General features: G+C 42.6%; 1 protein-coding gene across 2 annotated transcripts in view; it reads left to right on the top strand.

Annotated features, from left to right (window-relative positions):
• The first annotated feature begins 10,277 nt into the window (after nt 1–10,277).
• Nucleotides 10,278–27,584, top strand: part of STAT6 (signal transducer and activator of transcription 6) — an 85,326-nt gene continuing 68,019 nt past the window's right edge. For both annotated transcript variants that reach the window (XM_066618287.1, XM_066618285.1), the window contains exon 1: nt 10,278–10,442. The gene's annotated coding sequence lies outside the window, so the exon portion shown is untranslated. The remainder of the gene's footprint in view (nt 10,443–27,584) is intronic.

Raw genomic sequence — 27,584 nt, 5'->3', positions numbered from 1 at the left:
AGAGTTGGAAAAGTGGTCAGTGGAATCATACTGTCCCATTCACCCACAGAGTTTTTTGTTTGTGGGCAAATATTCCTTGAAGCTGAGAATTCTCTTGTGTGGGTGGCCTACATTATTATATTATGCTATTATATTAAGATGCAAACTGATAACAAAGGGAGGAATGATTACTTTCTTTGGCAACAGTTGACTCTTGGTCAAGAGCTCAGATCAAATGCCCTTGATCAAGAGAGACATTTAGTGGTACCTTCTACAATGTATGCATACTTTATCCAGATCAAAATGGGCTTCCCAAGGCTAAGGAACAGAGGGCAGTTCCTCTGAGGGTGTGGGGGATGTGATTCAGTACTAGTTTGTTTCGTATGTTCCCCCCATCACCAGAACTCCCCAAATCCACTGCTCCAAGAGGTTGATTCCAACCATTTTTCTCCCAACAGACCCGTCATGCTGGAGGCAGAAAACTTCACCCTCTTCATTAAGAACAGCATCCGCTTTCCACTCTTCAATTTTGAGAAGTGAGTCACTAGAGTGACTCTAGAGTAAGAAACTCAAGCTCTTTTGAGTTTCTTAGATTTTTGGTGAACTTTGGCCCAGAGTTAGCTTCATGGCCAAGAATGATATGGTATGGGGACAGCTGGGCACCACCAATCTTCTTACTGGTGTGTAATTTTTAAATTCCAGCTATTGCACTGACTCTGACATTTCTCCTGTTAGCAGTGAAGAAAGGTAGGGAAAAGTCTGAAGATGGTCAAAATGTGCACAACTGGGGTTGGATCTGTTTTAGAGCATATTTGATGGAGATCTGATCCTTCAGCGGTTGACTCTGGTTCAACATATATGCTGAACATATATAACATACGTTTTATCTTGATAAGCCACAACTGCTGCTGCAGCACAGCTATTGTTGGTCTGTGCCACAGTTTCCTTCTCTTGACACACAGGGCCTCCAACAATCCCCAGGGAATAAGTCACATCAGCCATGGGGCATTTCTGTGGCAGATGACTTTTTGGCAGGTTGTTTTTAACCAAAGTTCACCAAAAATCTAAGAAACTCAAAAGAGCTTGAGTTTCTTACTCTAGAGTCACTCTAGTGACTCACTTCTCAAAATTGAAGAGTGGAAAGCGGATGCTGTTCTTAATGAAGAGGGTGAAGTTTTCTGCCTCCAGCATGACGGGTCTGTTGGGAGAAAAATGGTTGGAATCAACCTCTTGGAGCAGTGGATTTGGGGAGTTCTGGTGATGGGGGGAACATACGAAACAAACTAGTACTGAATCACATCCCCCACACCCTCAGAGGAACTGCCCTCTGTTCCTTAGCCTTGGGAAGCCCATTTTGATCTGGATAAAGTATGCATACATTGTAGAAGGTACCACTAAATGTCTCTCTTGATCAAGGGCATTTGATCTGAGCTCTTGACCAAGAGTCAACTGTTGCCAAAGAAAGTAATCATTCCTCCCTTTGTTATCAGTTTGCATCTTAATATAATAGCATAATATAATAATGTAGGCCACCCACACAAGAGAATTCTCAGCTTCAAGGAATATTTGCCCACAAACAAAAAACTCTGTGGGTGAATGGGACAGTATGATTCCACTGACCACTTTTCCAACTCTGTTTGAAGGTATACAGTGTGAGCAATAGTATCTTACTTTGAACGAATCAGGGATTGGGCTCTCCAACCACTTACACAGGTACAGAGTCCATCTCTGCAGGGCACCAACCCTGGATCTCACAGGTCTGGGAAGTGGCACTGTAATTAACACAGCGGCCAGTCAGTATCCCTGTAGAAGGAAACAGCCTGTCATGCCAACATTACAGTAAAAACCAAAGTTCAGTGTAATATGAAGCTATCTCTTTTCTCAAATCCTTTCAATGAATTTTGTGTCTCAAATACGGACACTATTTGCAGTTCTCCAGTTCATGTTAATATGCCTAATATAGCCCTTAGCACTGAACACATTTGCTCACCCACAAATTAGACCACGCTTAAGACCAAACCATCAGAGATCTGGTCCACATAGCTTTCTGAGAAGTGTGTTGCCATCATCGGGTTGATTGGTTGTTGAGTTGTTTTTTGTCAACTCATTTGAAGTTACCTACTAGCTGCTATCATCTGCAGCGTTACTAAAAATCTTTGTGGCATCCCCCTAACAACCCTTCCAGGTAGGTCAATATTTTTCCCACTTTACAGATCCAGTCCAGACAATAAGCAGGCAGAGATATGCTTGAGTGTACTGGCCACTTGTAAAGTGTAAAGGCCCACAATGAATAAGAGAGGCCTCTGCTGACAGCCCCACCCCACCCACCCACCCACCCACACACACACACACACACACAGCCATTGTCCTAGCTGGATAATGATCAAAATTCAAGTCATACAGGTGAAAAGGAACATTCCAAAAAAAACTGTGCAGCCTGACCATCTCCCCCTTATGAATAAAGGCAGCATTTTTTAATTTCTAACAGATTCACACAGGATCACAGAACACGCGAAAAAACATCCCCAACCCCTCCCAAAATCACAGAGCATGGTCCCTGAATTAAAGACAACCTAATAGGACTCTGAGACAGACAATCTGACATACAGATTCTGTTAGAGAGAAGCAAAATTTAATTCTAACAGATTCACATACACGCCCCAACACATACAAATTCCAAAAGCAAAGGAGAGAGAGCAATATGCTTACCAAAAAGAACTGCAACCTTTTTTGAGAGATGTTCTGACACACACAATAAGGTGTCCCCTTTTATAGGAAAAATCTCAGTACCCCTCACAACTGGACATTCCAATTAGTTTTTTCTTCCCAGGCCCATACAATAAACAAAAATGTTGGTAAGTTAGTATGTTTTTATTTTCACACCATAAATCTTTGTGGCATCCCCCTAACAACCCTTCCAGGTAGGTCAATATTTTTCCCACTTTACAGATCCAGTCCAGACAATAAGCAGGCAGAGATATGCTTGAGTGTACTGGCCACTTGTAAAGTGTAAAGGCCCACAATGAATAAGAGAGGCCTCTGCTGACAGCCCCACCCCACCCACCCACCCACCCACACACACACACACACACACACAGCCATTGTCCTAGCTGGATAATGATCAAAATTCAAGTCATACAGGTGAAAAGGAACATTCCAAAAAAAACTGTGCAGCCTGACCATCTCCCCCTTATGAATAAAGGCAGCATTTTTTAATTTCTAACAGATTCACACAGGATCACAGAACACGCGAAAAAACATCCCCAACCCCTCCCAAAATCACAGAGCATGGTCCCTGAATTAAAGACAACCTAATAGGACTCTGAGACAGACAATCTGACATACAGATTCTGTTAGAGAGAAGCAAAATTTAATTCTAACAGATTCACATACACGCCCCAACACATACAAATTCCAAAAGCAAAGGAGAGAGAGCAATATGCTTACCAAAAAGAACTGCAACCTTTTTTGAGAGATGTTCTGACACACACAATAAGGTGTCCCCTTTTATAGGAAAAATCTCAGTACCCCTCACAACTGGACATTCCAATTAGTTTTTTCTTCCCAGGCCCATACAATAAACAAAAATGTTGGTAAGTTAGTATGTTTTTATTTTCACACCATAAATCTTTGTGGCATCCCCCTAACAACCCTTCCAGGTAGGTCAATATTTTTCCCACTTTACAGATCCAGTCCAGACAATAAGCAGGCAGAGATATGCTTGAGTGTACTGGCCACTTGTAAAGTGTAAAGGCCCACAATGAATAAGAGAGGCCTCTGCTGACAGCCCCACCCCACCCACCCACCCACCCACACACACACACACACACACACAGCCATTGTCCTAGCTGGATAATGATCAAAATTCAAGTCATACAGGTGAAAAGGAACATTCCAAAAAAAACTGTGCAGCCTGACCATCTCCCCCTTATGAATAAAGGCAGCATTTTTTAATTTCTAACAGATTCACACAGGATCACAGAACACGCGAAAAAACATCCCCAACCCCTCCCAAAATCACAGAGCATGGTCCCTGAATTAAAGACAACCTAATAGGACTCTGAGACAGACAATCTGACATACAGATTCTGTTAGAGAGAAGCAAAATTTAATTCTAACAGATTCACATACACGCCCCAACACATACAAATTCCAAAAGCAAAGGAGAGAGAGCAATATGCTTACCAAAAAGAACTGCAACCTTTTTTGAGAGATGTTCTGACACACACAATAAGGTGTCCCCTTTTATAGGAAAAATCTCAGTACCCCTCACAACTGGACATTCCAATTAGTTTTTTCTTCCCAGGCCCATACAATAAACAAAAATGTTGGTAAGTTAGTATGTTTTTATTTTCACACCATAAATCTTAAAAGAAGACACGTGAAAAACAGACCCCAAATTCTGCAATAGTCCTGGATTAACCCCAGTTTTTGACCTGTGTCTGATTTTTGCACGTGAAAAAAACCAGATACAGATTCTGTTCCCATGTCAAAAAGTTTGAAAATTTCCAAGTTATTGGAATGCAATCCTTCAGGATTAACCCCAGTTTTTGACCTGTGTCTGGCTGAGAGAAGACTGCATTTCCAGAAACGTGAAGAAATTCAGATAAGCAATCCATTCAAACTCTGGTGTTGAAGATTCTGTTATTTGCTTTGGGGGAAAAACATAAATAGTACTGAATATGTTAGCACAGTAGCTGTACTTTATAATCCTAGTATTGTATAACACTAAATAAAAAGCAAGGGAATAAGAAAACATCCGTTTTGTTGCCATTAACATTTCTTTTTCATTTTCTTACAGTGATTAGAGCAAAAAAATTTCAAGTGAAAAGGTGGTTCCAGCAAGTGATGATCCACTTGACACTCACAAAATGATCCGGTATGAAATCAAACAAATAAAGGTACATGGACTCCGTTGCCTATTTTATGAATGAAATGTCAACAAATAATATACTGGAACAAATATTTCCACAATATTATTTATTATTATATAGTAAATATATTACTTTTAGTATATTAATATTAGAGCAGCCGTTTTCAACCACTGTGCCATGGCACATTGGTGTGCTGCGAGTGGTCCACAGGTGTGCCACAGAAATTTGTGGGAAGGTCATTTATTAGTAGGGCCAATGGGGGATGTGAGCCCCCCTCTGGTAACATGGTGTACCTTCTAAATGGTCAAAAATCTGGTGGGTGTGGCTTGACAATTTTAATGCCATGAGATGAAAAAGGATGAAAATCACTGTATTAGAGGAACAAAACAAGTTCCCAGCCATTCTAGTGTCAGCTTTATATACATCAGTATTTGTTTATACAAATATTGATATGAACATAAACTAGAAGATAACCACAAATATTTAATCATGTAGATGAATAAATAATCATGTCTGATCATGTTTCTATATCAAATCAGAAGCTTTAAACCTCCCTGCTAGCCAAGCAGAAGGAAAGAGGGAGCCTCTGAGTCCAAGGTTTGCATCTAATCAAGCATATAACCATGTTTTAGCATTGTGCGTTCTATTTATGGGCTTCTGTGATGCATCCGAATCTGTGTCACATTTTGTAATATGAAGCCCTGCTATTAATTTGTCAGAAGGCACAGTCAAATCACATGTAATCAACATGTGTGTCATGGCATGGGAGACAAGTTCAGGCGAGGGGAAGTTATTGCTTTGTTTCATATTTATGCTCTCATTAGATACGGAGAGATACAAAGAGAATAGTGAGCCACAGGTGAACTTCAGCAAATACTTAGTTCAAGTCAGTTTGGGATTGCTTTCCAAAAAAAGATACAAATAATTAAAAATACAATGACAGATATTTATTTAAAAGATTTATATAGCACTGTTCTCGTACTCAACATCAAAGTAAAACATGTAGAAGATAAAACATCTGAATAAAAATATTTAACAATTAAACACTTAAAATTAAAAATATAAGAGTAGATTCAAATATAAAACAGCTATTTCATAATATAAAAGCAGCAACAGAAATTTAAAAAGAGGAACTCTAGATACAAGGAAACTAGTAGGCAGAGATTTAATCAGTAGGTGGAAATTAACATTTTGTGAGGAAACAAAGAACCCACACTGTAATCTTAAGTACAGGGTGGCCAACCCGAAGCACAAGATGTGCCACTTTTTATGTAGAAAATCTTGAACATGTCACTCCACTTTAATGTCTTTTTTTTTTTTAGTGATTATCAAGCTAGCTAAATAGAGCCTCCAAGTTCAAGAGCAGTATGTCTCCAAGTACCAGATGGTACGGAGCAAAAAACATGAGAATGCTGTTGCTTATTTGTGGCTTTCCAAAGACACCTGGCTGACTGCTGATGAGGCCAGAAAGACAGCTTGCATGGACCTTTAGTCTGGCCTTGTGGAACCCATTCCAAAGTCTATATAACATGTATTCACTCCCCTTCTGCACAGCCCAGCCCCCCTCTGCTTGCTCACTTTCTTGTTATCAAAGATGATAACTTAGCCAGGACCTCTTTGCGACTGATTTTCTCAAAGATAGTATCTCCACACAGCTGCGCCATCTGGCCTTTGCTGATCTCATTGGTCATCTCTGCGCTGTCCCGCTTGTCCCCTGCTGCCTTCCACAGCCCACCCCAAGACTTCTTGGGTAAGCAAGTGACATGCCTGTTAGTGAAATGCAGCTCTCTAGCATTTGCCCTATGGACTTTCTCTCCTATTCAAAATTCTTTTCTTACCTTACTGCCTGTTTTTCAGTCAAAGCAAGTCAAGCACAGTAGGTGTGGCCACCCTTAGTGTGCACACTGCAGCATTAGAAACTTGAAGGTTTGTTGTGTAAGAAGTAGCAAAGAAAGCAAGCAAACTGTAAACTGCAGTTTTCTTTCGTTGCCATTTTTTGTAATAATTCTTTGTTATCATTTAAAAGTTTTTCAAAAATATATGGCAACTTCATGCATGCCAATCAGAAAGAGTCAGTGTGCCACTAGTAGCATTTGTGCTGCAGATTGGCCACCCTTGCTTTAGAACATTATTTTTTCCCACCTGGGGGTCAAATTCTAACCTGTAACTACTGCCACAATTTCCATTAGTTTCAAAGCTGACGAAAACATCATGCATACTAAAATAATATTTATAAGTTTGAGACTACCACAATATCTGCCCCTTACAAGTAATAATAAAATATTCAGGTAAACCTGATCAACATACATTGCAATTATTTCATTTGCCTGGATAAATCTGAAGTGTTGTGATGATGGGAGGAGGGGCCACAGCTCAGCAGTACAGTACAAGGTTCATCCCTGTCCATACCAGTCAGGACTGAGAACCCTGAGGACTGAAACCCTAGAAAGCCAAAGCAAGCCACAGTGGACAATACTGGACTAATGGTCTGACTGAGTATAAGACAGTTTAATATGTTGGATGGGGACACATTATTTATTAGCTGCTGCTATTACTTTACAACACCTTGCCATTTAGTATTTTAACAGAATATTATACACCCATTTTCCAGTTATACTTAATGCTGCTTTGAACTTCAGAGCTGTCTTCACCTGTCAGTGAATAAGATGATGTAATCATGAGAACACCTTTATGGTTAGATTTCAGTTGGGTCATGGCAATTGATGACATTTAGAAGGTGTTCCACATTCTGTGGTTTACTTTCAGACATAGGTTTCGTAACGTTTTGAAAGCGTCCTTCTTTGGAATAGCCTACAGAAAAAAAAAACACAAATAAGTATTTTTTTGATTTTTACATTTCAGGCAACACACTCACGTATGCACTCAAGCACAATAATTTACCTCTCCTTCAGGTTCTCTAGGTACAGGTGGTTCTTCCATTGCAAATTGGTAAACCAGGTTCAAAGATGGAAACGGTAACACGTCATCCTCATAATGCCTACATTTTTGCTTCTTCTTCATAGGTGCCTGTGGTAGGCTTTGAGAATCAGTGGGTCTGACCGGGGTCTCCCCCCCCCTCAGAAGGCAGCACCTTCTCCTTCTCTTCTTCGGGGCTCTCCATCTTGGTCAATTCCCTAGCAGGGGATTCGCACTCCAACTGGGGAGTCTCGGTCTCAGAAGGCGAAGCGGGTGAGCTTTTCAGAGGGGAGGCCATGGCAGAAACAGCAGCAACAGCAAAAGGCTGAACAGGTTTCTCCCTCCCCCCCCCAAAGGACCTGTGCCTTAAATACAAGGACATGTCCGGACCTGTTCCCACTCCCCCTTTTTTCCCATTGGCTCCACACGGTGGTCTGAGAGCTATGAAACCTGCGCCTATTGGTCGGCGACGATGGGGCAAGTTGTTTGAGTGGTCACATGAACCCCTTTCCCACACTTTATTAGTGGGTTCCTTTTCCCGCCAAACCAAATGTCGGGGAGCTACAAAACCCTTCCCTAGCGGTCGAGGGGAACGGGGCGAGTTGTTTGAGTGGTCACATGAACCCCTTTCCCACACTTTTATTGACGGGTTCCTTTTCCCGCCAAACCAAATGTCGGGGTGCCCCAAAAACCCTCCCCAGTGGTGGGGGGCAGTGGGGGGAGTTGTTTGAGGGGTCACTTGAACCCCCTTAGGGGGCGGGATTTCCAGTAAAAAGGGGCGGGACCAGCTGTCAAAGATAGTTTTGACATAAGGTATGTACTTCCTACTACTGACATCACCAAGCAAATTAAAATAAATAATTATAAATAATTAAATTAAAATAAAATAATTAAATAAGGGGGAGCCAGTCCTGTTCCACCAAGTGAATCTACTCTGAAGTAAATCCCATAGTGGTCAATGGGGCTTACTCTCAGGAAAGTGTGGGTAGGATTGCAGCCTGTGAGTCAAACCCTATGCATGTCTACTCTGCATGCATGTAGTATGCATGTCTACTCTGAAGTAAGTCCCATAGCGGTCAATGGGGCTTACTCTCAGGAAAGTGTGGGTAGGATTGCAGCCTGTGAGCCCAATCCTATCCATGCCTACTCTGAAGTAAGTCCCATAGTGGTCAATGGAGCTTACTCAGTAGTCTGCCTGCAATAACAACCCCCCAAAAAGAATCAGTGAGATTTCTAGCCCTCCCAATGCCCAGCTCTTCTATTTCAGGCATATCCAGTAACTGGTGATGACATCAGGCCCAATCCTATTCAACTTTCCAGCACTGGTGCAGCTGCAATGCAGCCCTAAGGTAAGGGAACAAATGTTCCCATACCTTGAGCAGGTCTCTGTGACTGCCTCCACACCACAGGATGCAGTGGAGGTGGGGGGGGGGCAGTCAGGGAGGCCTCCTCAAGGTTAGGGAACGTCTGTTCCCTTACCTTGGAGCTGCATTGCCCTTACCACAGGGCTGGAAAGTTGGTTAGGATTGCGCCCCAAGAGGGTCAGGGAGGACAAGAGGACTTTTTCCACTGTGGAAAAGCATGCTTTGGAGCTCTGCCTGCAGAGCCAAATCTCCAGCTGTTGTGTCACATTCCTGGTCTTGTGTTCTGCCAAGCTCCCTGTTCTAAGATTTGTCTAGAGCAGGGGTCTCCAAACACCAGCCCGGAGGCCAGCTGCAGCCTGCAGCAATCCTATTTCCAGCCCACAGCCAACCTCTTGTCCCCTGAAAGGCTCTGGTCCACTCAACTGAACATGACCAGAACTGTGCTCTGACTGTGTCTGGAGGGTGTTCTGAGGGCCAAAGAGGTTGTTCACTCATCTAAGTTCCATCTCTTATTTATTTGAATTTTATATTTTCTGGCCCTCCACACCACACCAGATATTTGATGCGGCCCTCTGGCCAAAAAGTTTACAGACCCCTGGCTGGTATAGCCATCTCAGTGGGGCATGTGGTACATCCTACAGCAGGGGGGACAGTCATGGTGGCCTCCTCAAGGTAAGGGAACTTTTGTTCCCTTCCCTCAAAGCTGCATTGCAGCTGAATCAGTGCTGGAAAACTGGATAGGATTGGACCCTAAAGGTTTTTCAGATTATACCCGACCGGCAATGGTGACTTACAGCCGAAGCCTATGCCTGTCTACTCAGAAGTAAGTCCCATTATAGTCAATGGGGCTTACTCCCAAGTAAGTGTGGATAGGATGGCAGTCTCTGAACCCAGTCCTATGCCTGTCTACTCAGAAGTCAGTCCCATGAGAGTCAGTGGGGCTTACTCCCAGGAAAGTGTGGCTAGGCTTAGTTGGCAAAGAGCAGAGGTGGTCCAGCCCGCCCCCCTTCCTGGCCCGCCCTGGGAAAACTGCTGGGGCAGGACAATGGGGCACGTGGGGCCCTGCCCCTTCCTGGAACTGCACTCTGCGTGCAAGTCTTCGGGGCGGTTCTTGCCTGCAACTTTCACTTCTGAGTCAGCGGCTGGCTGTGCGACGCGCTCGCCGCGCGCTTCCCTTCCCCGCCCCCGGAGGCGCAGCCTGCGAGGTGGAAACAAAGCGAAAGCCGTCGGGAAGCGGTCGAGGCTTTCCCGTGTGGATTACAAGGAAAGGCTCGCGCAAGGCGGCAGGAGGGACCTCTCTGGCTGGAAGGTACGGCAGGCGCAGGCAGAGGGGCTGGGGGCAGCAGCAGCAGCACGCTCAAGGGGGCCAGCCCCTTGTCTTGGGGGCCAGCCCCGAGGCTCCCCAGTGGGATGCAGCAGCTGCTTGCTCGTGTCTTGCAGCCAAGAGTCCTGCTAGGGCAGCCTCCAAGAGAGTGGTAGAACTTGGTGAGGCTGCCATCCTGTCCACACTTACCTGGGAGTAAGCCCCATTGGCTATAATGGGACTGACTTTTGAGTAGACACGCATAGGTTTGGGCTCTGAGGCTGCCATCCTATCCACACTTTCTTGGGTGTAAGCTCCATTGACTATAGTGGGACTGACTTTTGAGTAGGCATGCATAGGCTTGGGCTCTGTGGTTGCCATCCTGTCCACACTTTACTGGGAGCACGCCCCATTGACTATAATAAGACTTACTTCTGAGTAGCATAGGATTGGTCTCTAAAATCGTTGCTTGCACTCAAGACTGCCCTATATCGTCTGCAGGGATTAAGGATGATCACCTGCTTTGCAAAATGCATCTTGTGCATGAGTGAGTTAGAGGCCAAGCCTATCCACATCTACTGATAAGTAAGTCAATGGGTCTTACTCCCAGGGAGGTGTATCCAGGATCAGTTCAAAAGTCCCATTGTAGTCGGTGAGGCTTACTCCCAGGTAAGTGTGGCTAGAATTGCAGCCTGAGTCACAGCCAGAGAGCGCGTGGCCCTGTTTGTGTCGGGGAATTCCAGATGGGCTGCTCTTTTCCTTTCTTGCAGCAGAAGCAAAACAGAGTCTTTTACAAGACCTTCAAGGGCTTAATGCATTCATGGTGGCAGAAGCAGCTTTCATGGGGCCAGGGCTTATGGAGGGCCCAATTCTGTCCAACTTTCTAGCACTGATGTAGCCACAGTGCAGCTCCAATGTAAGGGTATCAACGTTCCCTTACCTTGAGGGGGCCTCTAGAACTGCCCCCACCAATACAGAATGCAGCACACACCCTATTAGCACAGTTGTATCAATGCTGGAAAGTTGGCTAGGATAGCGCCCTTAGTTGGAGGAATGATGAAGTGATCCTATAGGTGGACAGATTATGGATCCTGAGTACAGGAAGAAGAAAAACAATGGCTTTGTTTGGTTTGTTTTACAAAAGGCTGAGAAAGATCAAGGAGAGGAAGAGGTCTAGGTAGGTGTGTCCCAACACTGTTTGGATTGCAAAGTAATATGGAATGCAATCTAGTGAATCTACAAACCAGATGACATTGATTTGTTTGGTTCATGACCAAATTGGAAGTTACTGGGGATGAATCCACAGTGGGCCAGTGTGGGTAATACTGGTCCAGCGGCTGGCCCTTCTTTGCACAATTAGGGGCATGTACTTTCTTCTGCTCCTCTTCCTGGTGTGCCTTCTCCTTCTAATATTGGCAAGAGATCCAGATACTGAACTGACTACTTTTAAAATAGTTAAAAGTTTAGCGTTGCATATTTTGTGTATGATTTTTTTCCCTATTGTTTGAGGTAACTAATGGTTGAGGTAACTACAGTAATCTTCTTTGAGTGTTCCTGAGTAAATATGCTTTGTTGGTCAGGCATATGTTTTCTGGGCAAGTAACAGTATCCCTCTGAGTACCTGGTGCTGGGAATAGACAACAGAAGGTGGTTATCATGTTTGTGCTCTCCTTGTGAGTTTCCAGGGGCATTTGTTGGCTGTTTGTGTGGAAATGGAGTGGTAGATGAAATGCCCTGATCCAGTGATACTTTTTATTTTTTTAAAAAATAATCTTTCTATATTTGCAGCAGCAGAGCTGGGTTTTTAAAATCCCCCAGATCAGTGTTTCTCAAACTGTGAGTTGGGACCCACTAGGTGGGTTGCGAGCCCATTTCAGATGGGCCCCCATTCATTCTAATATTTTATTTTTAATAATAAAATTGATGCTTGATGCTACCATGGTATGTGACTGCATTTGTGTTACAGACCTTTGCTTTTAACCAGCTACTATGTATATTCTGTTAACAATGATAGTCAATGGGACTTACTCCTGGGTAGTGTGGGTAGAATTGCAGCCTAGGATTGTTAAAAATGTTCCTGCTTGATGATGTCACTTCCGGCCATGACATCACTTCTGGTGGGTCCTGACAGATTCTCATTCTAAAAAGTGGGTCCCGATGCTAAATGTGTGAGAACCACTGCCCCAAATGATATAGAATAGTGCTTAAGATCCTGAACTATAGATCAGGATGTTCCTGGTTTTGAGTTCCACAGCTACCACAAATTAATCAGTTGGTCTTGGAGCAAAATTGGAAACTTAAGATTGGAGACTGGTACTGGGAGAAGGTTTTTTTAAATGCCTCTTCCCCTGAAAATGCCCCAATGAAAATGATTTTCTCTATGAGGGGAAATGTACATGTGCCTATAATTTTGTGGCTGAGGTGTACCTGGATGTTTTCTTTAGTGGGTCAAATAGTAATAGATTGTCACTGGACAAAAGGCAGGAGAGAATGGATGAAACTGTTTTTCTCCATGTCAAAGTCCCGGTCTAAAACAAGCCTCCTGCACCCCAGCAGTGTTTAGAAAAATGGAAAGAGACAGAACATCAAATTGCCAATCATTGATATCTTAACTAATGGAACCTTCAAGTAATCTTTTTTTGGGAATTATGCTGTATATCATTTCTCTGGATCTGGGGCATTCTAGAGGAATAAAAAGACAGCCCTGGCTGCTGTAAGTGCCTCTCCTTCCACCTCTTTAGTAGGCAAGAATAAGGGGGGGGGTGGGGAAACTGACATTTTGCTATCACCCAGGAAAGCCTTATGTCAGAGATCAGTTAGGAAAATTTCACCAGCCCTCACCTTGAAATTGCCCCATTTGGGATGGGGGGGGGGAAAGCTTCAGGTGTCTCTGAATCTGAGCCAAAAGTTCTCTTTTCAGAATGTTTAACTCATCTTTGACAGGAGGCCTGAGTGACTCTCCAGGTCACCCCTGCAATTGTTAATCCCACTGTCCAGCTATTGTACAGTGGTTCTCAATCTGTTTGGATGCATCCTGGACTCCAACCTGCAACATGACACTTGTTTTTAAATGCTTGCCAGGTCTGTCATTTCTTCCTTCTTTCTAGCTTCTTCCAATTTTCTTCTTTTCTTTTTCCTTCTGTTAAGATACCATATACTCCTCTCCCAAATAAGTCAATACTGCCAACGGAGCAGCTGACCTTAGGCTGCTCAATTGTAGGTGACATCCCCCCAGTTTAAGATCAGTGTTGTAGTCAGTTGTGGGATGGAACCAAGAAATGAGTTTTGCTTTGTGAAAGAGAATTCTGATGGACCGAGAATGTGAAGGAGAGGAGAGTGGCAACCACAACACTTGCATTTTGATACTGCCTGTATAGACACATATAGTACTGTAATAGTTCAAATACTTTTCAGCCATGTTTTTGTACAACCAGTAAAGGTTGCAGGGGAAGATTGATTTTTTCCCCCCAGTTGCATTTGTTTATTTACTTACATGCTTTATATTCAAGGTTATGGGTACTCTGCGCTGAAAACAATTTGCACCAAGGCAATCACATTTTATTTTTATTTTATTTTGTGTGAAGAAAAACTGGACTCTGCAACCTATTAAAACATTAAGCAAATATATTTTTTCCTTATTTTGCCCAGTTTATGCTGGTTCTTCTAGCCACATGTCTGAAAGGTTAAAGAAGCCATTGGAACTCAGTCACAGTTCTGTCTTCTGAGATTTAGTGCCCAATTCTATTCTCCAGTGCTGGTGCCAATGGGGAATGCACTGCATCTTGTGGTGGGGCAGCAGTCACAGAGGCCTCCTTAATGTATGGGAACATTTGTTCCCTTACCTTGGGGTTGCATTACGGCTGCACTGGTGCTGGAAAATTGGATTTGATTGGGCCCCTAAACAAGCATTTCTCGCATGTTTTCAATCCAAGTTTTGCAATTATAAGGGCTAGAACCTTGCTTTTTAAAGAGAAAAGTGGAATTCACAGGAAGTAGAATTCTGGACCTTATTTCACATTCATGTTTTTATTTCTGCCCTTTAGATTCATTTACAGCAGATATTACTTAAAATAAAAAGATCATATCATGGCGCCAACCCTGCAAAAGAGCTCCATTAAAATGCTTGTGGGTGAAATGGAGATTGTAATCTATATTAGTAATTGAGGGTTTGGCATTGCAGAGTGGTAGAAAAATAGTGCAGTATTGATGGAGAATTTGGCACAGAAGCTGCAGTTTAGATCTAAAACATACCAGCTCGTAAAGAAGGCTAGATGTTTTAATGTGGTTTGGGAGCAATTTTGAAAAATCAAATATCATGTATTTCTCATACATCAAATATCAGTTACTATGGGCACAATCCTAACCCACTTTCCAGCACTGACATAAGGATAATGCAGTTTTGAGGTAAGGGAACAAAATTCCCTTACTTTGAGGAGGCCTCCTTGAATGCCAGTCAACTGCAAGATGCAGCACACGTCCCTTTGGCACCACTATGCCAGCCCGTGGCGTAGCTAATGATCGTGTAGCCTGGTGCCAAACTCAAAACGTTGCCCTGGAAGTGCTGTCACAACCGGAAGTAACATCACGTCCAGCCTTTTTAAAAAGTGAAAATTGGGAGGAACCCAACCTCCTTCCCCCAGCAGCTCACTACCCACTTGCTCTGCTGCCTCCCCTCTGTCAATGGCATAGCTAAAGTGGTCAGTGGCATCTGGTACCCGGGGTCAAAGAAGATTTTGTAGCCCCCCCTGCATGATAAAATCAAATTTAATTAAGGAAATAAATAAAACTTTATTGGTTCCATGCTGTATCACAATAACATCTCATTGGCACTCAGAACAGTCTCATAGGTCAGTTTGAAGGTAAGCAAATCCACTTTTTGTTCCACAAGACTGTTGTTTTCAGTTTCTGGTTAATTGACCATAACCTTTGATAGAATACAGATATTCCAGTGCAGTTTGTTTCCTTGTACTCTGCCTTAAATTACCTTTCCAAGGATATAGAACATGATGGTATTATTCATACATGCCGAGATTTTCATAATTTTGGTCAGTAGTGTCAAGCTCAGCTTGTTGCCCCCCTAAGGTTTGATGCCCTTTGCAACCACTACCCCCTGCACCTCCTTAGCTATGCCACTGATGCCAGCGTTGGAAAGTTGGTTAGGATTTGGGCCTATGTTTGTGTGAGCGGATTGTACTGTCAAGGAATTGCCGCTGAATGTCCTTGGCCGAGAAGTACCCTCATTGGCTCTGTGTCAGCTCAGTTCAGATGACTCACAGAACCGTGGAATAAAGCCCAAACTCGTCCTCAAGTCCTGAGCACATCCACTTCCCTCTCCCCTTTACATGTTAGAAGAGGAACATTTCTGTTTCTGATTCTAGCTTAAAACCAGTCAGGACTCCTTGTAATATCTGAATTTGTGGTATTCCGATTCCATTTTCTCATCCTGGCTTGTTTTCAAAACTCTGGTTACAACAAATGAGGATATGCTCTGTTTGGACATCACAAATCTTTGCCTTTTAAAACCAGGCAGTATAAACCTTTCTTTCTTGTGTTTAAAGGGAAGGGGGAGGAGAGTATGTGAGCCCAAGGCTCAGGGACATTGTTCAGAACTAAGATTGAATTATGGTTTTCTGTGACATCTGAACTAGTCTAATGTCTAACCTACCTTACAGCTATGTTGAGAATAGCAGAAAGTAAGTATAAATTTTAATTTACCAAGAGTCTTTGGATAAGGTATGAAAGAAATGCTGCTATTTAACTCATGTAAAAGTGTGTTTGACATTGTTTTTGTAATGAGTAAAAACAAGGGGGTGTGAGCATAAGGATGACTAGGTTATCCCTAGTTAGAGAGTTGCCTGTTAAGTGAGAATGTTGGTCTAAGATTTGATAGAGCTGGATTCAAATTCTCATTCTATCACAAACTTGTTGGGTGGCTTTAGAGAAACAATGCGGTTACCAAGTCATCGTCCTCCGTCCGCCTGTCCCCCCGAAAGGTCTCCTGTGTCTTTAGTAGATGTGTGGCATGATGAACAGAAAAGCAGCAGATGAAGCTATTCTCAGTGTATTGTCACAGTCATGAGGAAAAAGCCTCATGTATTGAAATTTCTGCTTGTTGTGTCACTGTTAAAGGCATAGGAGCTCCTTTGAAATAAAAAACGGCAACCCTAGTATTCTAAAAAAATAGTCAAAGCTTCAGATTCATGTGGATCAGTCTGGACATGTCTGCTTCTATAGTTTATTTTATTGGAATTAGGCAATAAAAAAACATTTTTTGCCATTGAGGAAGACTGGGTGTTTAACCATGTTGGGCATATTGCATATGAGAATAAAATTCCAGGTTTTTAGCATCAGTTTGAGGCTTTGCTTCTGTCTGCGTTTTAAAGAGGTTTGTTTTCTTCCTTCTTCGCTCTAGTGAACCGTTAAAATTTGAGGCTTGGTTTACATTTTGAGATTGTAAAATGGTATTATCTAATCTCATGGTGTTGTAGTGAGAGTGAACAAAAGAATATGTTGACATATGTTAAATGTTAACATGTTAAATAGTTGACATATTAAACTTGTTAAAATTGCCCAAAACTCCTGGTATAGGGAAGAAAATTAGGATCCTTTGAGTTAAAGTGATTGGAAACTCTATATCCCAGATTTTTTAGTGCACAAATACCAAAATCAATAACACTAATTAAACATTGCAAAAAATGTAATAATTATAAAAATTTACTGGAAAAATCACTTTCCAGTAAGTGTAGGAGTGTGTGTATAGTGGGCAGTTCAGCCAAACCACCCTCATGTGATTAAAGGAACTTTCCAGAAAGTGATGGGAGAAGTTAGAGTGTGTACACGTCAGAAGTGCATCCATCCTTTACTGTGTGGGGGTCTGTTCGACATTAAAAATATCTGAACCAGTCCTTTATTAGTACATTATGTACTGTGTGGGGATCTGTTCAACATTATCTGAACCAGTACAGTACTTAGTGCTATGTGCCATATTTGCTTGTACCTATGAAATAGGTGCTTCATTTGTTTTCCAAAAGAATAAATAAAAATCCTGGTGCAGTTAAGAGGCAGGTTACTCTTATTCTAGGATATATATCCCAGTTCTGTTCGCAGAATTGTTGCCAAATTGGTATGCATCCTTCTGTATTTCCTTAGACCGTATCTGCTGCACAAACTTCAAATCTATTAAAGTTGGTTTAATAAAGTAGTCATTAGGTCTTCTTAGGGACTCCTGGGAGCTATAGTTTTATGAGTTGCAGACCTGGGGGTTCTCCTAACAAAATAAAGGGTGTCATTCAGTTCCAGTGAACTGAACTTGCTGAATGACAGTTCCAAAGATTCTTTGGTCGAAGCCATAGCACATTACTGGTATAGAACTTGTGAAGAGCCTATTCTTGCATAAGAAGTCATTGGTCAAAAACCTTAAACTGTGCTAAAAATAAAAGTTATTCATAACATGACAGATAATACCTTCTCAGATTTCCTGGTAATACTTGGTTTTAAAGAAATAATATTCAAAAAATAGCCAAGGAAAATATTACATGTCCCCATATTTATGTGTTGCTGCAAGAATTTGTTTTGTTAAATGTTGGAAGGTCTCTTGGGTGACCAATGTTAAAACTTGATTATTAAGAAAATGAGATACTGTGGTAATGAAAAAGAGAACATGGTTTATTATAGTAAGAGAATCTAGAATTCAGAGAGACACTTTTCAAGGAAAATTATAAAACCCGAGTAGACTACCTACCTAGAGTAGACAGAAGTTCTGCCTAGACATTACAGTACTTTCTTAGTTATAGTTCCTTTTTTCATCTGGAGGGGCTTGTCAACAAGATAGAGGTTAACTCCGTACATGCTGGGACATATCGTGCTGGTTCAAACTAGTGAGCTCCTTTCATGTATTTAATGGGACCATGATCCTACTCTGACTGACTACTCCAACAGAGGAAACCATAGTTCACCCCCTCTGCCAGTGTCAAGTGGTAGGATTTGACCAATGGACAGGTATGAGCAAAACCCAGCAAGGTTTCCCTTCTGGCCTTGTGTTCTACTAGGGACAAGTATCATCCATTTGCAATGCACATCCAAGGTTAACCTTTCCTGTGGACAGTGCAGGTTACAGGATCAGGATGGCAAAGCTCTTGCAACTGGACTCATCCAAGCCAGCATCATGTTGCACATCCATAGAGAATTTCTATTATAATGAAGGATTCCTATTTACCACAGGACCCAAACCCAGCATGTCTCCATTGGAAATGGCTGATTGATTAGCATCTGTGATTATGAACATTGAAGTATTTCCTGCAAAGACAAGTGGGACAAAATCAAAACATCCTAATGGGGTTTGTGACAAGAGGATGTGGCTTTTTATAACAGCAGCAGGAGGATCTAATAGCAAACAATCTGAGGGCAGGTTATGCTGCCCTTTCAATCAGGCTTAGGATCCGTCATCAGACATGATAGGATGTAGATGATCCAGAAGGAGTGTGGAGATTATTGGCAAAGTAGCAGTGAATGCTAGGAATGCAATAAGGCTACGAGAGACAGGAGAGTGAGTGGAGACTGTTTGGGTCAAAAAAGGTTGATTTAAAAAAAAAATATTTGGAGGATTTTGGAAGTCATGACCTTGACTTTAGAGATGTATAATAGTTTTTAGGAGAGTTTAAAGTTGTTTTGACATAGGTGTCAGTTTTCCATGGTATACACAGATATTTCTTTTATTCACTGTCACTTCTGGTCTAACAACTTGTAACAATAAAGTACGCAACCCTGCGAAACCTGTTAACCGGAAGCAGAAGTTAGATGAACATGTACACTATAGACAGAGATTCCTCTTTTTCAGACCACCTTCAATTATCTGAAAGAAGAAGTAAAAAAAATAGAGATAAAGCATATCAGCCTGAGCAACCGAGGTCAGCTAACCGAGGGCTCAGTCCTATCCGACTTTCCAGCACTGGTGCAGCCTCAATGCAGCCCTGAGGTAAGGGAACAAATGTTCCCATTCCTTGAGGAGGCCTTTGTGACTGCCTCCCCACCATAGGATGCAGTGCAAGCCCCATTGGCATGGTTGCACCAACACTGGAAAATTGGATAGGATTGGGCCCTGAATTAGCAATAATTCTGTCCAAAGAACGGAATTTCTTTCTTTTTTTAAATGTACAAATATATAAACCACCATCTCCAGATATGTATGTAATTGGAAATGCTGCAGAATCAAACAAGTAATCAGACCAGGAATTATTTTATTTCTCAGTAGGACCTTCTCAATGTAAGAGGCTGGGAACAAAATGTTGGTGTTAAGGATGTCGATTTCCATTCTTTTTAAATGTGTGTTGTCGTCCCCCAAAATTGTATATCAGGCTGCAATTTTAGACACATTTAATGAGATTTACTCTGTATATCTTGGGATTTACTTCTGAGTAAACTTACTTTGACCTGGGCTGCACTTTCCTCATACACTCTAAGTATATTGCTCAACGTTATCAAACCTTACAGTGGGAGTTTCGGTTGGTTTGTATCTCTGCACTGCAGTGGAGTTGCATCATACAAGATTTGTTGTAATGGAATTAAATGTGTAGCATAAGCGTTGGTTCACCTCTGTGATGTTTCCTCTTCTGATTCTGATGGCTGCACAAGCCCCCACCACTTAAGGAAATGCAGCATAGTGGCGTTAGGACACAGAGGCCAGCTTCTGTTCTTGGAAACCATCATAGCCTCATTAGCAGTAGCTTGGACTCAGTCCAAAAAGCAAACGAGCATAAATATTTTCCTTACAGGTTAAATAGTTTGTTCCGTATTGAGCAAATGCAAAAGAGGGCTAGCTGGGGTTTCTTGCTGGAGACTTGCTCAGTCCCCCAACCAAGTGAGGTCTTTTGTGCAATAATTGTTTATTGTATTAAAAAACATTAATATGCCACCTTTTGGTTCCATTGAAGGACAAATTCAAAAATATATAAAGCAATATTATTGTTGTTGTTATTGTTAATAATAATAATAATATTTATATACCGCTTTTCAACTAAGAGTTCACAAAGCGGTTTACAGAGAAGAATCAAATAACTAATGGCTCCTTGTCCCAAATGGGCTCACAATCTGAAAAGATGCAAAAGAACACTAGCACACAGCCACTAGAAAAGACACTGCTGTGGTGAGGTGGGCTTTTTACTCTCCCCCTGCTAAAAAGAGGAGCACAATAGAAGTGTGTATAATCAAATTGGCAAGCAAACGATACCGGAATTAACAGATAAAACCAGCAAACTGAGACAGAAAGAGTAACCCAGAGTCAACAAAAGGCCAGGTGTAGCAAAAATGGTTTTAGCTTCCTGTTTGAAAATGGGCAGCTTGAAGCCAACTGGGTGTACCTGGAAAGGGATTTAAGAATGGGGGCATTGCCCCATTCCACACTATCACCAACTGATCATCTGTTAGAGAGGAAATGCAAAGTAGCCCCCCCCCCAGTGATGACTGTAATGTGTAATGCCTCCCCTGATCCTTGTAGCCATTGGCCATGGCTCCCCATTACAACACCTCACCTCAGTTACCCCCAAAATGGGGATGAAGGTGTTATAATTATACACTAGAAACAAGGCTGCCAGCACTCTGAGGCTGCAATCCTAACCGCACTTACCTGAGAGTAAGCCCCATTGAACAAAATAGGACTTACTTCTGAGTAGACCTGGTTAGGATTGTGCCCTGAGTTTGTTAGCAGCACACCTGGAGGGTTTTGGAAAGGGAGGGGGGAAGTGATGAATCTGCTGGGGGAGGGAAAGACTTTGTTTTGTGTGTATCTACTAATTGCAAACTGATGCAAACTGAGACCCAGAGACTGTTTGGCTGGAATCCTAACCCCACTTTCCTGGGAGTAAGTCCCATTGAACACGATAGGACTTATTTCTGAGTAGACCTAGCTAGGATTGTGCAATAGCAGCCAACAGAGTACCCCCCCCCCCAAAGGAGGTAGGAGGAAAAAGGGATGGCTGAGAAGGAATGGGGATTTTTATTTTTAATCAATTTTTTGAGACAAAGCCATTAAGTGGCTTTTTTTCTTTTTTGAAGGGGGAGGAAAAAGAGAAATGTGAGGGTCCTGGGTTAAGCTGACACAGACCCCAAGCCTATGTAGGTCTACTCAGAAGTAAGCCCCATTTGAGTCAATGGGGCTTACTCCCAGGAAAGTGTGGACAGGATTGCAGCCACACCCAGCAAGATTACAACTCACCCCAAAGTAGATGGGGGCTGCTGACACACACACACACCCAACATGCAGATGCCACTCCCCCAGGCAAGACAGAAGGATGCAGGCTGGGGCATTTGAACACCCCCCCCCCACTAGGAGCAGGCTGGTTCCTTCCCAAGCAGCCTTGACCAATCCCAGGATGCCCAGGGCTAGGGGCACACTGGGAAATGTAGTCTTTGTGACAAGGTTGCACATGGAGAGAGCTCCATGATGAGATGCAGCACCTCTGCCTGCCTACCCAGCCAGCCTTCTCTCCCATCTCCCCCCACCATGTTTCACACTGCCCCACCCACCTCTTTCTCAGCCTCGGAAAAGCAGCAAGTCAGGAGGCAGCATGTGCAGTTGAGCTGAGCAGAGCTCAGCAGCAGAGCACCTGCCAGCCACCTCTCTCCCTGAGATGCAGCACCTCTGCACTCTTCTCTCCTCCAGCCTTGACCAATCCCAGGATGCCCAGGGCAAGGGGCACACTGGGAAATGTAGTCCTTGGGGCGAGGTTGCACATGGAGAGAGCTCCATGATGAGATGCAGCACCTCTGCCTGCCTGCCCAGCTAGTCTTCTCTCCCAGCTCCCCCCACCATGTTTCACACGCCCTCCCAGCCTCACGCTGCCCCACCCACCTCCTTCACAGCTGCAGAAAATCAGCAAGTCAGGAGGCAGCACATGCAGCAGAGCAGCCCAGCCCAGCCTCTCCCCCCCAGATGCCCCCCCCCCGGATGCCTGGAGACACCCCTGGAGGCTAGACGCACAGATTGAATACCTCAGGTTTATGGTGTAGTTGACTGTCAAGTTGATCACTTTATAGTTAACATTTAAGATAAAACTTAAAAGAGAATCAAAACCAAAAGTAAAAACAGCAGCAATAAAGACAGCAATAAAATCAAATTTCATTGAATGCCAGAGAAAATAAAAAGGTCTTCAGTTGTGGCTCCAAAGCAGTAAAATGTCTCCTGGTGGTGAGGAGCAATTTTTTTCATAGCCTACATTAGAAGCGATGGTATCACCATTGCTGACTGTGGAATGATGTTAGCAGAAGGTTTGCAGAGAGTCTCTGTTTTCTTCGAAGGAGGGAAATAAAGTGTCAGAAAGTCAGCACGTTTTACTGAGGGAAGGTGGTTTAATTTTTTTTTAGTATGAAATCTTGGCAGGAAGTTGTATCACCTTCAATGAGCAACTGCAGAGGAGATTTCAAATCTTACCACCACTCTCATCTTTACCATCACTCTCATCCTACGTAACACAACTAATTGTATATTCCAAGAATCTAGGTGTGAGTCATTTGCACTGTATGGCCTCTGCTCTGCGTGAATACTGAAAATGTTTCTACCTGGATGCCTTGCCTTTCTTGCTTGCTAAGGAAAGTATGGCTTTTGACTGATGAATAGAGACCCATCAGTGGACTGCAACCTTATCCAAGATGAGTTGAGACGGAAGCATCATCACTATTTTGTTCTGTTTTCAGAGGAATAAGAACAGCCCAAATGCAAAGGTGGGAAGAATATAAGAAATTTTGGCAGGAGAGGGACTCATGTCACCTGCAACTCATTGCACAGCAGTGCAAAAAGCGGTAGCTGCTAAAATCTCCCCTCTACATGACTGCGAAAGGCGCAGAAGGCATGTTGGCTTCTGTTGCATTTGGTCAAGACCAAGGAGAGAGAGAGATGGATATACAGAGTCAAAAGTGGGTCCCTTGTGATACAAGGTTAAAAGCATGTTGGGGTGTCCAAAAAAGGCTACTTCAGGCTACTTACCTGAAGCTCTAGGAGTGTGCTGGATTGGGAATACGAAAGAGAAGCATCAAGGACCTCTGTGCTTCATGGCTGGAGAAGCTGTAGCTGTTGGGATCCCACTCCTCTCTTGTCAGCCAAAACCTGACAACAGTCTTGATGTCTGGAAAAAGCAAGTCGATTAATTGCCACTGAAAGTTACACATGGACTCTGATAAATTGTGAGCTCTTTAGCTACATGTAAGGATCATTGTTTTGCATAGTATTCCAGAAATGACTTTAGTGGATAATCAGTGTGGCACGCTCCCCCCCCCCATATTGCTGAAATGGAAGAAAAAACTTGTTTGATAGTCACAAACCACAAGAAGGTGAAAAGCAACTCCTTTTGGTTTCTTTCCCTGATTTAATGTTTACTTTAATGTTTTGTTGTTGCTTCACCATGGAGAGGATTGTTGTAGCATGTTTTGCAATCAAGGAAAAACTTATCCTACTGGATGATTAGTCTGGCCTTTAGCAACATCTAATTGTAAACTTGAGACCACAGTTTATCTGGTGTGCTCCCTGGGGCATTTGGTGGGCCGCTGTGAGATACAGGAAGCTGGACTAGATGGGCCTATGGCCTGATCCAGTGGGGCTGTTCTTATGTTCTTATGCTGTGGTGTGGGGGTGTGCGGCACTAAACCAGGACTGCTCTTTTAGCAGAAGCGGTGACGCGAGTGCTCAAGTGCAGCCTTTGAATTTTTTTTTTCCAAAGGACCTTAACTGAGAAGCATCAGGCCCAGCAGGAAGCAAACTGAGAATTTTGTATAAGGACACATCTAAGCAGCTGGTGGGAGGATGAGGGTCAGACAATTTGTTACTACAGATAGTTGCCCTAAAAACAGAACCACAGAACCTGGAAGAGTTTTTCAGTGAGTTTTCATCAGTGATGTCATTAACCTGGAAGTGATATCTAGGCCGGAAGTGACATTATCAAGCAGGAAAATTAACACCTCCATTTGACAAAATCAGATCAAAATCAATTAAAAGTTTAGATAAGTATAAAACTTTATTTAAAATAAAGAAGACCCCTCCTAATCCTTCTAAGCAGTTGCTGATCTGTTAAAAAAAAAATTCCCCAAACATCTTAAAGGCTGCATGCATAAATGTGAATGAGGAAAGTATGGGGAGTTTCACATTTATGGGGAAATGTTCACATTTATGGGGAGTAAGCCCCATTGACTATCATGGCTAAAAGCTTATACATAGTAGCATGTTAAAAGTACAGGTCTGCAGTAGTGTCACTAGGGTTTGTGTCACCCAGTGCGGGAGACCAGCATGTCACCTCCAAGATGGACCTTCTCCCATGCTGTGGGCGGGGCAGTGCCCCAGGTGATGCACCCATCACTTCACCCCCACTGATTTTTTGGCTGTAACATTTGATAGAATAGAGATATTTCAGTGCGCTTTGTTTCCTTGCATTCTACATGAAAGTATGCATCAAATGATATATAACATTATGGTATTATTCAAAACTACCAAGATTTAAAAAATTTTGACCAGTAGTGTTGTCACCTGGTGCAGTTGGCACTCCCCTAGAGGTGCCGCTGTAAATCTGTCACATTTCCCCAAATGTAGTCACATACCATGGTAGCATCAAATCTATTAAAAATAAAATACACATTGAAATGAATGGGGCAGAGTTAACACTCAGTGAAGTAGCAGGGAATGTTGGAGGGCTCCGGGGGGGGGGGAACTACTAAATAAATGTGTTTTCCAAGGACCTCAGCAATGAGGTACTCTTCATTGCCAAGAAGAAGGAACGAAGGCTGAGAGCTTGAACGGGGCAGTCTCTTGAGATCACGGTTTCAGAGATATTTTCTCTGATTGCTCTGTGCTGAATCACATTGTATTCCGGATGCCATCTTCGGAGACGATTCGAACTCCCCTCCCCCCCCCCCGGCCTAGATAAAACATGCAAGTGAACAAAGCCTTTAACTCCAGAGTTATATTGGCTTGAATTGATACTGATAAGAATGACATCAAAAAATTTAAAGGATGAAAGCGAAAGCCAGCAAGAGATTGGAACAAATGAGGCAAATAAACTCCTCCCTGACAAACAGACAAACAAAGAAAAGTACGAAGGGGATGGAAAAGAGAATGGACCAAATGTCAGATGAAACTGAAGAATTGGAGATTTTTGTAATGAGACAGGAGATGGAAAAAGCAGCATTTATTATTAGAACTCAGAATTTTCAGGAAGAAAAAAGAGGGAACTCTCAGAGAAAGAGAGTGCGTCCTTTCAAGAAGAAGAATCATCTTTGGATTAAATTCAAAAAGAATAAAATGGAGAAAACAGAAGAAGAAAAGAGAGGGATCAAGAAATATAAGAGAGTTAAGAGGAAGAAGAAGGAGTGGGAGGAGCAGTGGGAGGAGCAAGAAGGAAAATATCAACAAGACAGAGAACAAAGAAAATACTAAGACAGGAAGTGAAAATGGCTGAATAACAAGTGGAAATTTTTTTGTAGATATTAATGGATTGAATTCTCCTCAGAAGTGAGTATTCCATTAATTATGTCAAATCAAATGTAAATGAAAACCAAGTTGGAACACAAATATGAAGATAATTAAAATGGTATTAAGATAATTAAAGCGGTATCTTCTAAAAAGAATTTATATAAATTGTTTTATAGATGATATTTAATTCCAGAGGAAGTAGCAAAAATGTACCCTGGGTCATCAAATAACTGTTAGAGATGCAAAGAGATTGAGGGAATTCTTTATTATATGTGGTGGATATGTGGAAAGTAAAGAAATATTGGAAAATGATATATATTGTTACAAGAGATATTGAATTGTGTAGTACCATTCAAACCAGAAATATTCCTCTTAAATGTGATATCAGAAATTGAAGACCAATATAAGAAACATTTTATTGTACATATAGTATAGACTGTTGGCAACCTTCAGTCTCGAGAGACTATGGTATCGCGCTCTGAAAGGTGGTTTTGGAACATCGTCTAGTGTGGCTGAAAAGGCCAATTCGGGAGTGACAATCCCTTCCACAACGGGAGCAAGTGCAGTCTGTCTCCCTGGCTGTGGGCCTTCCTTCTTTGCCTCTTAGCCTCAGACTGTTGGCCAAGTGTCTCTTCAAACTGGGAAAGGCCATGCTGCACAGCCTGCCTCCAAGCGGGCCACTCAGAGGCCAGGGTTTCCCACTTGTTGAGGTCCACTCCTAAGGCCTTCAGATCCCTCTTGCAGATGTCCTTGTATCGCAGCTGTGGTCTACCTGTAGGGCGCTTTCCTTGCACGAGTTCTCCATAGAGGAGATCCTTTGGGATCCGGCCATCATCCATTCTCACGACATGACCGAGCCAACGCAGGCGTCTCTGTTTCAGCAGTGCATACATGCTAGGGATTCCAGCTCGTTCCAGGACTGTGTTGTTAGGAACTTTGTCCTGCCAGGTGATGCCGAGAATGCGTCGGAGGCAGCGCACGTGGAAAGCGTTCAGTTTCCTCTCCTGTTGTGAGCGAAGAGTCCATGACTCGCTGCAGTACATATAGTATAGCAGCAAGAATATTGTATGTGCAAAAATTGAAGCCTTTTAATGACTGGATAAATAATTTTAATTAAACAATATTGTTTGTTTAGTTAAATCATTAATTAGTATAATGACAAATATGATAATTTTTGTATCAATGACTATTTTTCTTTTCAGTTGTTGTTGATTTCTTTTTTGGATTAAGACATGTTGTAATCTATTGCCAATATCCTCATGTGTAAACTATGTAGTCCCAGCCCTAAGTTTAACCCATTTTCCTTACCTGTATCTGTAATAAATAAATAAACTTGGCACACACAAAAAATGAATGAATGGGGATCCACCTGAAATTGGCTCATGACCCATATAGTGGGGTCCTGACCTCACAGTTTGAGAAACAGTGCTCTAGATCAGGGGTCTCCAAACCCCGACTTGGGGGCCAGATGCAACCCACGGAGAGCCTCTATCCAACCCACAGCCAGCCTCTGATCCCCTGAGAGCCTCTGGCCCAGTTGACCAAACACAACCAGAGTTGTGCTTGTGAGATGGGGGAATGGGGGCCCATTTAAGTGTGTGCTTTATTTCTTGGGCTGTGTTGGTGCTTGGAGAAATCCTGGACATTAATTCATTCAAGTTCCATCGCTAATGTATTTAAATTTTATATTTAATTTTTTC

This window comes from Tiliqua scincoides, chromosome 2 (genome assembly GCF_035046505.1).
Source record: "Tiliqua scincoides isolate rTilSci1 chromosome 2, rTilSci1.hap2, whole genome shotgun sequence".
Taxonomy (NCBI): Eukaryota; Metazoa; Chordata; class Lepidosauria; order Squamata; family Scincidae; genus Tiliqua; species Tiliqua scincoides.
The sequence above is the reverse complement of the archived record's forward strand: the minus strand, read 5'-3'. Positions and strand labels throughout refer to the sequence as shown.